At 41.8% G+C, this 14037-nt stretch overlaps 1 pseudogene; it reads left to right on the top strand.

Annotated features, from left to right (window-relative positions):
- The first annotated feature begins 10662 nt into the window (after window positions 1-10662).
- Window positions 10663-13684, top strand: LOC134146904 (sulfate transporter-like; annotated as a pseudogene).
- The last annotated feature ends 353 nt before the right edge of the window (window positions 13685-14037 follow it).

Here is a 14037-nt window from a genome sequence, read left to right as displayed (position 1 = left end):
GGGCATGCCCAGGAGCCTAAGCAAAGTGTGTGGATATGCAAGGGTTTGTATAGATGGACAAGTGATGATGCCCTTCAGGAAAAATAAGGTAATACAGAGATGTCTTTATTATGAGGATGCTATGTATACACATCTCTGTGCCTTTTTCCATAATGAGTGTAATAGTAACACAGGGACCTAATTCCTGTTCAGTGCTGCTATATGAGTCAGTGATCCATGCTATTTCTGTTTTCATGCATATTTATTTTTGTCTAATTTAACCTAATTCTGCACTTGTCTCTCCGATCCTGGACAGCTGAGCTTCCATTAATGCTGCAGTTATTCCCCATCTGGCTACAGCAACAAACAGAAAGATTCTCTCTGTCAAGAAAGTAGCCAGCAATTCCTGCATCTCTGCTAGCTTCTGCTGGCTTGTTCTAAAGGACACTGAAATCCACTGCTGATGGGTCTAAAGTGCAGAGTCAAGATAATGCAGCAGAAGAACATTCTGGCCATGGCACTGGGGTTTTAAGACATTTTTATACCTGCAGCCTCCTACCTTGTTGTTCTGAGATGAGGTGTGAGCTTGTGTCTGCCTTGGATCCTTGATCTCCATTGCTATGCAGGCTTCCATGGTGTGATCCAGGCTTTCCATGACCAAACCTTACTTGAGAAAACCAGCAATATTGCGTGTCTTCTTGGGTCCTGTTCTTTGACTCTTTCACTCAAGGGCAGTGCTAACTCGCTCTTGCTCACCACGCGTAGCTCTCTGCCATGCACCAGTGCTGTTGGTGCTAAGAGTTTTTAGGTAGGTGAGAGCTGAGTTACCCATGCATTTCCAGGGTGATCCTCATTTCAGAAACAGAGCAGAAAGACTAGGCTGGCCTTGCACTGAGCCACACAGAGCTTGCCTAGATTCTGCATGGGACCTCAACTCTTCTGGGCTCTCACCTCAGCCTGGAGGCATGGCTGGCCAGTAGGAAGTGTTGATCTAGAGTTAAGATGACAGAAACTGGAGCAAGAAGAAGTCCTTGTAGCTGAGGGTGAAACTATTCAGGCAATATCATTATGCCATGGATACCATTGTAAGATTTTTATATTGATATAACTGTCCACACTAGAAGGGTTTTGTGCTTTTACTATGCTGGCATAGTTAAAAGGGACAATGCCTTTAGTTCAGACAAGGCACCATGCCTTTGCACTGTGAATAAACTTGTTAAGTCCCAAGAGTTACTTGCACTTGGTTATCTGGTTTGTAAGCCTTTGTATGATCAGTTGCTTATGTGAAAAACTGCCTGATCTTTTCTGTTCTAATCAAACTCCATCTGAAGTGGACCTGATTTTTAAGTCTTGCTTTATTTTTCAAGATCATTACAATGCTAGAACTGAGGCCTGTGGTTAGGTAATAGGGCAGATAATTTAAAAATATATATATTTATTACATGATATAATTAGTGCCTTTCTGTTTTATTTCCTACAGATGATATAAACTAAGGTGTATTACTATTTCTCTAATGCACAAATATGCAAACTATTGCAGTGTTTGATGGTGAATCAAATCTCTGATGGATAAATTTACTGCCAAAAGTATTTGAACTCCAGATCGATTCAGCTCTGCAAGCACTTAATTCTTAGCTGGGTTCCAGAATCATCTCAGGAGTCCACAGGAAGATAGGAGAATTAACATTTCACTGGACTTGGGTCCAAGTTTTTAATGTTTAATCATTGATTTTAGGAAGAAAATTTTAATGTGTATCTGAAATGTCGCTGAAACATGGTTAAAAAGAGATAAAACTTCACTTTGGGAAAGCTTTGCTTTCACTTAAAACTTCACATGGGATTAGAGTTCATCAGCCTCTTGAGTCACTCACCATCTCTGGTATCTTGATATATTCTGGGGTATGATTTCTGATCTATTTTAAATTCAGAATAATTAGGGGATACTATTTGTGACATACTATTTTGCAGAATAAATAAAAAAGTTGATTTTGCCTAGAGGAGGCTTTTCAAGCTTGAAAAAATCAGTTGTCTGAGCAAACAGAACCTCAGAAGTGGAATAGATCACATTGGTAGGCTGACCAAACATATTTGCACACTAGTTTATTTGAATGAAGTTTGAAATCTTGCCTAGGATATTCGAAAGATCACCTTGGTTTCTTACTATGATTATTTGTAAAGCACAAATGTTGTAATGGATCCAATGAAGTGTAATATTTCCCACAAATCAATGGAGGAATTCAGTCAGTGTTGGGGAAGCCATTTCACTGTGGTTTCTCACACAATACAGCCACAGCTGTATTTGTTAACACAGACTTTGCTTTGTGCGGAGAATGAGAAAAGCTGCGTTGCTCAACCATCAGCTCTTCACCGAGTGCTGCATGAACTGACCAAAAGTTTCTGACAGAGAGTTGTATTTGGTCAGTCTTCTCGTTATATCCTACCATCAAAACATAATTATGGAGTATATTCTCTGCATATTGTCACCTTGCCTTTATAGCATCTCTATGTGTTAAACCTCTACCAGTTGTTGATTTTAAATGCTCATGTGCCTTATTGTCATTGTAGAAGATTTGTTAGCACAAGAATTTTCTATCAAATGTGGTAAAATCTTTGTGATTTCTTTTGCCACCATTAAAGGATGATATTTGTGCTTTTCTTCTGTTTTTTGGACATAAGAAGCTTGAAACCTTAGAAGATACAGCAGATGTGTAAATTAAAAAAAAACCAAAAACTGTCATATTTGAACATTAAATCCTCCCTAGTCCTTTTTTTTTTTTTTTTTTTTTTTTTTTTTTTTTTTTTTTTGACAGCTGCGCTCTGGTTTCCAAAGGAAGTACATAACGTTCTCCTGCATTGTGTTTGATACACATGCAGGCACATACAGAAATTTCCACCAAACACGAAACAGGGTATTGACTGGCTAATGGTACATGGACAGCAGCAGGCTTTCTCCTCATTTTGACTTTTGTGCTGCCTGCAACTAGGCTACAATTTGTCTCATGAAAAGAAGTAACTAGTAATAATGTGGTGACAACTGTTTTGTGGCCCAACGGCAGTAGACTCCTGTGGGCCCGGTTGAAATTCCTGAGATGCAAGCCATGACCCGTGAGTGGTATCGTGTTGCCTGCATTTTCAAGTTTGTGTGCTTGCAGCACATGGTATTGCAAATAACTGTTACAGAATTGCTGCAATGTATTTCAGTGCTATTTCCATTTTGTAGATATGGAAATTGAGACATAGCAGGTTAAATGACTTGATCTAGTCTTTATCAGCAGGAGTCAGAGAAAAAATAGACCAGATGTAGGTGCAGTTCTGGGCACTTACTGTAAGCATTGTTTGTGCTTACCTGCCCTTGGGTTACACAAAAGATTTTCTTGATCCAGCATGACTCAGCTTTTAACTGAAGATGTCTTTTACCTTAGGAGACTTCATAGCACAGTGTATAATTCCTGTATTGGTGCCAACAGAGTGGCAGGAGCGTTCAATTACGGGTGGTACCAGTAGGAGCTTTCTGCTCTCATGAAAAGCACAGGACAGCCATTACCTTTAGCAGAGTAACTCTGATTCTCACTAATACAGGGCTGAGATAATGGGGTTTCAGTCAGTAGCACCCTTTACTGGTCCTGCTCAAGACCCTGTCTTATCTGCAAGCAGCTGTAATTCTCTCCATGCACACTCCTGTGCAAGGTCCGGCATGCCAGCCCCGTCCGCTGTGGGAGCCTGGCTGGTGGAGGCTGCCTGGGAAAGGGTGTACCAGTGGTAAGAGGAGAGGGGCTGCTCCTCACAAACTTCCCAGCTGCTGGTAAGCAGCAGGCTGAAAACTTCCTGCACACTCAGACAAATGGCTTCAGCTTTTATGAGCACTTCATGAAGCTACCTAATCCCTTTCCTCAAACCCTTTGATTCCCACACATCCTGTGGCAGCAGGTTCCACAGAATTTGTATAGTGTGGGAAAGTTTTTTATTTTAAAACTTACTAGTTTTAAAAATAATCTTGCCATAGGACAGGTATTTGGAGAGGTGCCACTGTTCCTATTTCTCTCTTTGGCTTCTTTACTTACCTCCTGGAACATTTTTTTTTCTTGTTAGACTGAGCTGTGACCTCTCTGGGGTCCCTCTCCACTGTATGTGCTCTTCTGTCTTGGTGTGCGAATAGCTAGAATTGAATGGCTGAACTATCTCAGCTTCTGAGCCAGCTTGGGAGCCAGCCAGAGATCTGTGCCTGACTCCATGGCTGCTGTGACACTACGCCAGCAGGCTGCAATGGGGAGAAAACTGCGTTAACTGCGAATAGGGTGACCCTATCAACCAGCCAGCAATTACAGGGGGAAGTGGCATCTGATCAGCACAGCCTCAGTACCATGCAGGGCTCAGACGTAATGCAAACAAGTCAAGCCTGAGATGATGCAAAGCAGCCTGGACTGAATGCCAGTCAGTATAAAACACAAATACATCTCCTCATTTTTATTTCATTGTAATTCATCTGGATCAATTTAATCCATTTTCAGAGACATTATAGAATATTAAATTGTTAATCTGATAATTTGGAAAAGGGTCATGAGCACTGAACATTCGTCGTGGGAAAAAACATGAAAACAACAACAGTCCCCCACAAAAGTTAGCAAGGAGTCATTGTCATTCTCCATATATAAATAGGAAATGTTCCCCAAATCCTCAGGCTGATGTACTTTGAAGTGCTGTCTTCTTCCATCTTCTAAGAGTGGGCACCAGAGCTGGGGCTGATAACAGGACATAAGAGAGTGCACCCCAGATGGTGAGTCCTCAGTAGCTAGGAGGTTGGTGTGCTGTGTTCGACCTCTGCAGCTACTCTACATCTGTTTAGATCTACTGTTCCTATACTGATTCTCTTTCCAAGAACACATATTTCATCTTATATCTTTGAAAGTACACTAAAAAATCATTCCCCATACATTCATCTTCATGGCCCATTATTGGGAGTGAGCAGTACATCAAATAGGTGCTCTTTAGGGTTATTTATTTGTAGGTTTTGTTGGTTCTTCTCAACCTTTACTGTATAGAGATTGCGCTGATGTGCAGTCAAAAGGAAAGTGATACTTTTGGTCTTGCGATGTTTATCTCCAAAGAGGATTTATCTTTGCCTTGCATTCTTTGCTGTGACACCCTGCACATTATCTTGAACTGCTGTACAAAATAACAGGAAGCTGGAGAAGCTCTTTTATTATCTGGGATGACATAATGTAGGGCTTTCAGGTTCTCTGGTGTTCTCTTGTAAAAATGTAAGTTCTTTCCAAGAAAAGGGCACCTAGGAGAGGCTCTGTCCAGCTCTTGTGTCCTTAGGCATTTTTGCTTAGGCATTTTTAGCATATCTCAGCAATCTGGGATTGTCTTCCTTTCTTTGTTTTTCTCTAAGAAAAATGGTGTTTTGCGGATGTTTATGTCTTGGCAACTCTATCTAAGTGAACTGAACCACCAGCCATCCAAAATGACAGTCTAAAATCCAAGAACCTCAGATCTGCAGGGAAGGAAAAACAGCTCTCATAGATATCTGGCACAATTCCTAGCCCTCTTGCCATTTTTTTAAAAAAGAGATGGCATGTGATCTAAGTAATTGTGGAGTAGCAGGTACACTTGTGTACTAAGGCAGGCTTGTCCATGTATGGAGCCAAGACATGTAGGATGTGACTTGAAAGGCTTCCAGGAGTCAAATAGTCATAACTGTATTCACAAGCCTTAAATCAAACAAAGACTCCTTGTGCAGTGCAGTTAGACCTGTTCCAAAGAAAATTACTGTATTTACTAAGATGCCAGCTAGTCCCATTAGACACAAGCTATTCATTGACACAGCAGTACAGAAATGAACTCATTATGTTTATCCACTGCAACAGGCCTAGGTAGACAAGACCAAAAACAAATATGGACCCAGACTATTTCATCATAACTTTTTCTACTGTAGAATAAAATACCGTGTCACCAACTCACTGTAAGAATTAAATAGTCTTCTACTGCGTTTTCATTGTACCTAGAACTTGGGTTGTCCTGCTCTATTTCTAGCTGGTTGCAATGGCTGTTGCATAGATTGGTGTAACATCGGTCACATACCAATTTGAGGGTTTCATGCTTTCTGCTTGTCTTAAAAACAGAGGGACATCCTGTATACACTAGCAATGTTCAAGTTAATATTCACCATCTGTTCAACCCAACCTTTCCTAGTATAGAGTTAAATAGTTAAGTGAGTTTATGATGGCAATAAAGACCAACCTTAAAAGATGCTTTTGAAAACGAACGTGTAATTTTACTAGTTTAACTACAATGACCTTGTGTTTGGAGGGCATTGCATTCTTAGCCAGCTCAAGGTCCCATGAAGTTCTGTTGTCGGTTGCTTTTTTAAGCTTGTCTGTTGTACATTTTCAAGAGCAAATGTCAAATGTTTTTAGTTTCTACCCTTCTTACCTTACCTCATACAAAGGAAGTGATTTCAGAGTTGTATACAGTATTCAGTGCAAGGAGTTACATTCTTATATCCTCACTGTCTGGATGGAGAATATAAAATGACCTCTCCTCAGTGTCTACTAGGTAAATTTCCACTGCAAAGAAGACCAAGCAAAAGTTGCTGTAGAATGAAGGCCCTCAATTTCAAGGAGTTCAGCATTAAGAACCTAATGACACAATGAAACCAACTGGAACAAAGAGCTCAAGAACTTAATTGCCAGGGAAGTTTAGAAAGTTGTCACATTTTAAAGTTGAAGGGACAAAAATAACTGGGATTTTACTCCCAAGAAAGGGAAAAGATCATGTAGTGAAGGCTTCAGACTTAGTTAAAAGGATAGTCACATTAAAAAAAGGATGAGAGAAAACAAAAAGACTACAGGCAATGGAGAAAAGAAATGATTAGCAAAGAAAGTTATGCCTATGAGAGGTGAGAAGTGAAATGAAGACTTACCCAGCTAAGTCAAGTGGTAGAGGAAATGATAACAAACAAAAATGTTCCACTACATAAAAGAAGATAAAACTTGGAAGGAAAAGAACTGCCAGATAGTGAAAGCAGAGTAGAAGTTAAAGATAGTCTAGATACTGTCTTAAATAGAAAGACTACTAAGGGTTTTCATGGTGGATAGTGAGGGTGAACATGCTGAATGGCAAAATTGGAGACACAGAATTGGAAATGACTACTTCCTAAGTAAGATCAAAAAATCAAAGAATAGATTGTGCTCAGATATGTTTCATCCTAGAAAGCAAACAGACTTAAAAGACCAGGCCCACTTAACCACCAGTTATGCAATGATTGAATTTCAAGAAGGAATCAGAGAAAGTGGGAGTTTGGTTCACTTACTAAGGAAGAAGATGGAAAGGAGAATTAGCAAATAGAGACAACATCAAACAGGCCAAGATACAATATGAGGTATGACTAGCAAGGAATGTAAAGCATATGAAAAGGTCATCTTTTAAGGACACTATGAATAAAAAGGCTAAGGAAAGAGCTAGTCTATTAGTGAAAGAAGGAATAGGGAAAGGGGAGCTATCAACAGACAAACCTGAAAAGATATAAACTGTAGAGAAATGGCAGGGAAAAAGAGTCTAGTATAAATAGATAAATACATTGAGCAGCTGTCTCTCCTACATCTTGTTCTCATTTTTTCCTGCTGCCAGAGAGCACTGATGTTTCTCATTCATTTACTTCTAATTACTGAGATGTTCTTCCACTGATGAGATAAATATAATCCAAAAGGCAGATCTTCCCCTCCTCTCAGAGTGTCTCCTCAGCATCTAAATCAAAGACTTGTGAAAATGTCATCTCTCCTTACCCCACATCATCTCTCCCTACTCCATGGGCTCTAAGTTCCTTTCCCAAGCCCAGAACACAGTCAGTGACAGAAGCAGAAGTAGGAACCAAGCTGCCTGACTGCCAGACTTATGTCCTGCTACACCAGACAACAGCACATCCTGCCAAAATATTACAGACTCGATAGATGGGAAAGAAACAATGGAGAATGGAGATGAGACTATGCTGAGAGGTCTAATGTAGGTAGTTGGCAGGGAGCGCAAGAGAACAGTTATTGCTAGTACCTGAGGATTTTGTTTCATGGTAATCCCATGATCAACGTGTTAATCCCCTTTGATTTATGCAGTGGTCTCTATAAGGCACAAGTAAAATGTGGATTGAACAGATCTCACACAGACCAAGTTCTATCTATCACTAGCTAGAAATAACCTTTGTGATCACAACTTCAGTGCAAACTCCCTTGTACAAACCCATTCTTAAGCAAGACGTTGTTGGCTCTTTGTAAATGTGTGAATGTGGTCTGGCATAACAGAGGTGGAACCACTCAGAGAGTGGTCTGGGATGCAATTGCACCTTTGTGTCTCTGTGCAGCTATGCTGTATGTAGCAAAGTGCATAGATTGGACAGTGTGGTGGTGCCTGGTAGGAACACACTGATAGAAAAGCTACCAGGAAAGAAAAGTACTTTTGGAATAATTCAGACAAAATCTTGTCCAGAATAGATCAAAATCTGTCAGTGGAAAAGTGCAGTAGGACTTAGCTGAGGGTACTTGGTTGATGGAGGAGCCATGCAATAGCACATGCAGGAAGATTTCTGTGCATTGTTCTCCTTGTTTAGGAAACACATCTCCAGATCCTAGCAATATTGTTATCTGACAAGAGTACTTATCTAAACTCTTTAAATCATTCTTAATGGGCAGAACAAGTTTTCATCAAAAATACTCTTTCAGAAACATGTTTGTTTTCAAAATACAGCCATGTGTGTCTGTTTACCTTGTTTCCATCAGCTGGAGCTAGATAAAAGGGCAAATTGTTTGGCTGGATAATTCAGTTCTCTTCAGAGAGAAGCAACATCCAATCCAGAAGGAAGGCAAAAGAATCAGGTTTGCAATTGTTTACCTCATGCTTTCTCTTCTCAATGTAGGTTGTGAGGTGAGGAGACAGGTTAGTCAGCAGGTGAGAAGCTCCAAATAGTTTCCGAGGGACCCAAAGAAGGCACACAGTGTATCCCCCTCTGCTCCATGCAGTCAGAGGTAAGAGCTCTGGGTGGGACCAGTCGTGTGAGATGAGGTTGTAGGATAGGGGAAGGGGATTTCTCATTATCCTGCTTCCATTTCCAAACTGCAACCAGGCTAGGCCTCCACTCAGGAGACACGGCATACTTCTATGTGTGTATTGCTTGGTTTTGACAGAAAGCTGTGTTTTGTTGCAGTTGCATTTTGACTGAAAAATTTGAAGTAGCTCTGGGAAGTACGTATATTATTTAATCAGATCAAAAACCAGCACGCATTCATTCTACAAATACCAGCCTTGTGATGGGCCAGTTTGAAGCAAGTCAGCAATGTAATTCTCTTTTTCTTGTCTCATCCATGCTTTACAGGGAGGGTGGCTTTCCTGATAATTTCCCAGGAGCCAGAGACATCGTATCATCGGCCTTATTCAGAATGAGATGATCTTTAAGAAAGCATAGAAACACGATTTGGTGAGCTTTCTAAGGAATCTCCTAAGGTCAGAGATCAGCAACATGATTTTATGTTAAGTGAATGAATTTGATCATTTCCAGTCAATAAGACAGAATCATTGAAAGGGTAGCTGGTTACTTGGCAGCACTCAGAAAATACTTAGTTTTTTTTTGAAATTGCTTCTAGTCAGGGGCAGGTTTAGCTCAGCTGATTAGAGCGTGGTGCTGCTAATGCCAAGGTTGCGGGTTCAATCCCTGTATGGCCTATGCTGAGGGTTGGACCAGATGATCTCCAGAGGTTCCTTCCAACCTTACCATTCTATGATTCTAGACCTCTACCATTTCACTAGTATGTTGTAATTCATAACATTGCCATATATTCTGCATTTCTGTCCTTATTACAAAAATTCATTATTCAATTGGGATAGTTCAGTCCTATAAAAACCCTAGTAGTTACAGCACAAATAATTAATATCACAAAGATGCCAAAACCATGAAAATCATTCGTCAAAACTAATGTTTAAGAAGTGATAATAGCAGAATCTAGTTCTGATTTACCAATGATTTGCCAACATAGAGACATATGGTATAGAACAGTGTGGAAACTGGAATTCCCTGTTTCCACAGGAAAAATCTGTGATTTCAAAATTAATTTGGTTTTGAATCAAAACAAAAAAATCTTGATTTTCCCTATTTAATTTAATGGTGGGTGAAGAGAACAGAAGGGAAATGGTTAGGCTCGGTTAAAAGCCTTTCTTTAGAGCCTAATGTTTTTAATACATAACATATTTCAAAATTTTAAAGGAAGAATTAATTTGCAACTGGCTTCTCTTACCCACATGTTGCATTCCTAGAACACCACATGGAATATTTCACCATTTTCAAAATAGCTCTTGCCTAAGTGGAAGTGTCATCAAAACATTCAAGGTTTTTGAAGGAGTTTTAGTTTCAGTGAAGGAGTATTTTCTGATCTCAGAAGATTCTACTGTCCTGTTTCCAATTAAGAGCTGTGTCTGTAAGGAGAATGGTGTTCTCCATAGTTCTGTCCCCAGTGTGGGCATCTATGGCAGTGTGAATACAATATAAACCATTATCATTCAGGGTTTTGGCTAATCAGGTCCATAACTGATATCAAACTAGTCAACTGGTATGACAGGAAGATTTGATCTGTCTGAGGCTATTTGTCTTCATCTGTTTATCCATACAATCTGCGTGAGCCCTGAAGCTAAGGAAAGCACATTATGTACATGAATGCAATACTTCATAGTCATGCCTGCTCTCCTGTCTTAGATCTGGTGCAATGGAGGACCCAGCAAGTCAGAAGTCAGGAAAGGGCAAAGACATAGTAAGCTGCCTCATGCCAGAGGGAAGAGTCTCCTGTCCATTTTATACACATCAGTTTGGAGGAATATGAGCCTGTGGAGGTCGGCACCCAGGATCTCATCCTACAGAAAGCCAGAGAGGTCTGCCAATGCAATCATCAAACGATCATCTCCTTCTTCTGTCACCTGTTCCCAGTGTTGGACTGGCTTCCCCATTACAACGTCAAGACACAGTTGCTTGGGGATGTCATATCTGGGCTGCTGGTGGGGATAGTTGCCATTCCTCAGTCCATCTCGTATTCCCTATTAGCGAACCAGGATCCCATCTATGGAATCTACACCAGCTTCTTCTGCAATATCATCTACTTTGCTATGGCCACTTCACGCCATAACTTTGTCGGTTCCTTTGGTGTCCTATGCCTGATGATTGGGCAGTCTGTGAATCGGCACCTTCAACTAGCAGGGTACAGTGACAACAATGCAGGCTTATTGCTGATGGGGAATTCCACCTCCTCTGCTAATGAGACAGGTGCCTGTGACAGGAGTTGCTATGCCATCACTGTGGCCCTTTCCTTAAGCTTTCTGGTTGGTCTTTACCAGGTACAAATATTCACTATTATGCTGTTTCCTCTCTGTTCTTTGCCTCAGTTCAGACTTGAGTCACAAAAAACCTTAGCTGAAACGACTCGACCCTGACATCCTTGAACTGTAATGATTTGCAAAACTCCAAACACACCTGACTTCGGGGTTGTGCTTTCTCCAGATGATGGGCCAGATCCTTAGATGTGTCTGAAACATGCTTTGGATCAGATTTGGCAAGGGAGGGAAGGGAACTGTGAACCACCTTCCCACCATCCCAGTCCTGGACCTGGTGTAGTTTAGGGTTGCTGTCCAGTTAAAGCAAGTCCCTGCATCAGCAGGGACTCCTCTAAAGGCCATGCTCCCTGGAAATGTCTCCACTGCCTGGGCCCAGCTGTTAGTAGGTGACTTCAGCCCCTTTCATTGGGACAACAAAAATTCACTGCATCACACTGTTTTTGCCACAAAGTGATACTCATAAGCTGCTTTGATTTAGCTACCCCTGGACTCTCAGTGTTAGGTACAGCCTTGTTTCTTATAAGGAGCAGTGACGGGGACCTTGAGGTCTTCTTTGTATGGCCTTTCAAGACACAGACAAGTCTTCTAGGTCTCTATAGTTTTCCATAACCCAAAATGATTACTTAAAATAAACTCCTCTGTCTCATACTGAATGCTCAGCAGACAGAGTAACCAGATATGCTAAAGTGGAAGCAACTGACATAAATTGCTGGTCACCTCTTCCAGCCCTTCTCATGGATGTTAAAGGTATGACTGGCTTTCTTTTCAGATCCTGCTGGGGGTTTTACAGCTGGGCTTTGTATCTGTCTACTTGTCAGAACCTCTCTTCAGTAGCTCCAGCCTCACCATTATCACCTCCCAGATGAAGTATCTCCTGGGACTGAAAATCCCTCATCACGAAGGGGTGGGGTCCTTCATCTTGACGTGGGTTGACCTTTTCAGATACATCCAAAATACCAACATCTGTGACATGGTGACCAGTCTAGTTGCTTTGGCCATTATTGTGTCTGTCAAAGAGATCAATGACCAGTATAAAGACAGGATGAAGGCTCCATTCCCTGTAGAGCTGCTAGTGGTCATTGTAGCTACTGTGCTATCGTACTACTTCAACTTTGAAGAGCGATATAAGTCTGCTGTTTGTGGGGGCATCCCCACTGGTTTCAGGAGACCCACCCTACCAGATACAAAACTGTTTTCCAGCCTAGCAGTTGATGCTCTACCCATTGCTATCATTGGCTTTGCCATGAGTGTCTCCCTGGCAGAAATCTTTGGCAAAAAGCATGGCTATGCTGTTCGTGTCAATCAAGAGATGGTTGCCATTGGCATGTGCAACTTGATCCCTTCTTTCTTCTACTGCTTTGCCAGCTCTGCAGTCCTAACCAAGACTCTGCTGAAGGAATCCACAGGAACCCAGATGCAGGTCTCTGGCCTGGTCACCTCCTTGGTGCTGCTGCTCGTGCTGCTGTGGATTGCTCCACTCTTTTACTCACTGCAAACAGCCATCTTGGGGGTGGTCACCATCGTAAACTTGTGGGGTGTCCTCAAGAAGTTCTGTGACACCCCCCAAATGTGGCAGCTCAGCAAGTTGGACACTGTGGTGTGGTGGATGACCATGCTGGTCTCCACACTGATCTCCACAGAGACTGGGCTCCTTGTGGGTGTCTGCTTTGCTCTGCTCTGCATCATCTTCCGCACGCAGAGACCTAGGGCCACACTTCTGGGCAAGGTCAGCAACTCAGAAATCTATGAGGACCAATCCATTTACAAGCAGCTCAGCAGTATTGCCAACATCAAGATCTTCCGCTTTGAATCATCCCTTTACTATGCCAGCAAGGACTATTTCAAGACTGTTCTCTATCAGAAAACTGGGGTAAACCCTGCTCTACTGGCTGCTGATCACTGAAAGGCAGAAGCCCAGGCAAATGCAGACACAGGCAAGAGTAAGAGCTTTTTGTGCACCAGATCTCACTGTCTGAAACCGGCCAAGAAAAGAGCTGAGAAATCTCCAGCGAATGTGTGTCCTCCTTCCATAGATACGCACACCTTAATCATTGACTGTGGGGCTATGCAGTTCATAGATATGGTGGGTTTCTCTCTGCTAAAGGAGATGCATCATGACTATAAGGACGTTGGTGTCCAGGTACTCTTGGCCAGCTGCAACCCTTCCATCCGCCACCTGCTCCAGGAGGGAGGCTGGGCTGGCAAGACAGACTGTGGCAACCAGTTGGCTTTCCACAGTGTCCATGATGCAGTGAAGTTTGCTGAAAGGTAGTACCATGTGCAGCAGGAGAGAAAGGATGCTCTCCTGGACCCTGAAGACCTGAACTTCCAGGCATCTTTGTAGACCCATGTGTGAAGAATGGTTTCACTTGGAGATGGACTTGGTATATACTTCAGAGCAGTTTTAGGACACTCAGAGCAGGTAAAAAAGACTTCAATGAACTGCTGTAAGCAGGTACCAGGTAAAAGTTTTGGGGAAGATGTGGACTTCAGAAGAGATTACCAACTGGAAAATAATCTGAGAGGCATTTCAAGATCAGTCAAGCAGATAAAAAGTCTAAATGGCTTTTAACCCTTCTCCTGCAGAGGCTGAATGGCATAAATGTGTTAGTGAAGGCTGGCCATTCCTTACTGGAGAGCCACAAAGTGAAAAATTGGAAGTATGGAGGAGCAGGAGTAAAACTGCTCTGCTTATCC

This window comes from Rhea pennata, chromosome 14, assembly GCF_028389875.1.
Source record: "Rhea pennata isolate bPtePen1 chromosome 14, bPtePen1.pri, whole genome shotgun sequence".
Lineage (NCBI taxonomy): Eukaryota > Metazoa > Chordata > Aves > Rheiformes > Rheidae > Rhea > Rhea pennata.
This window is presented reverse-complemented; position numbering and strand designations above follow the sequence as displayed.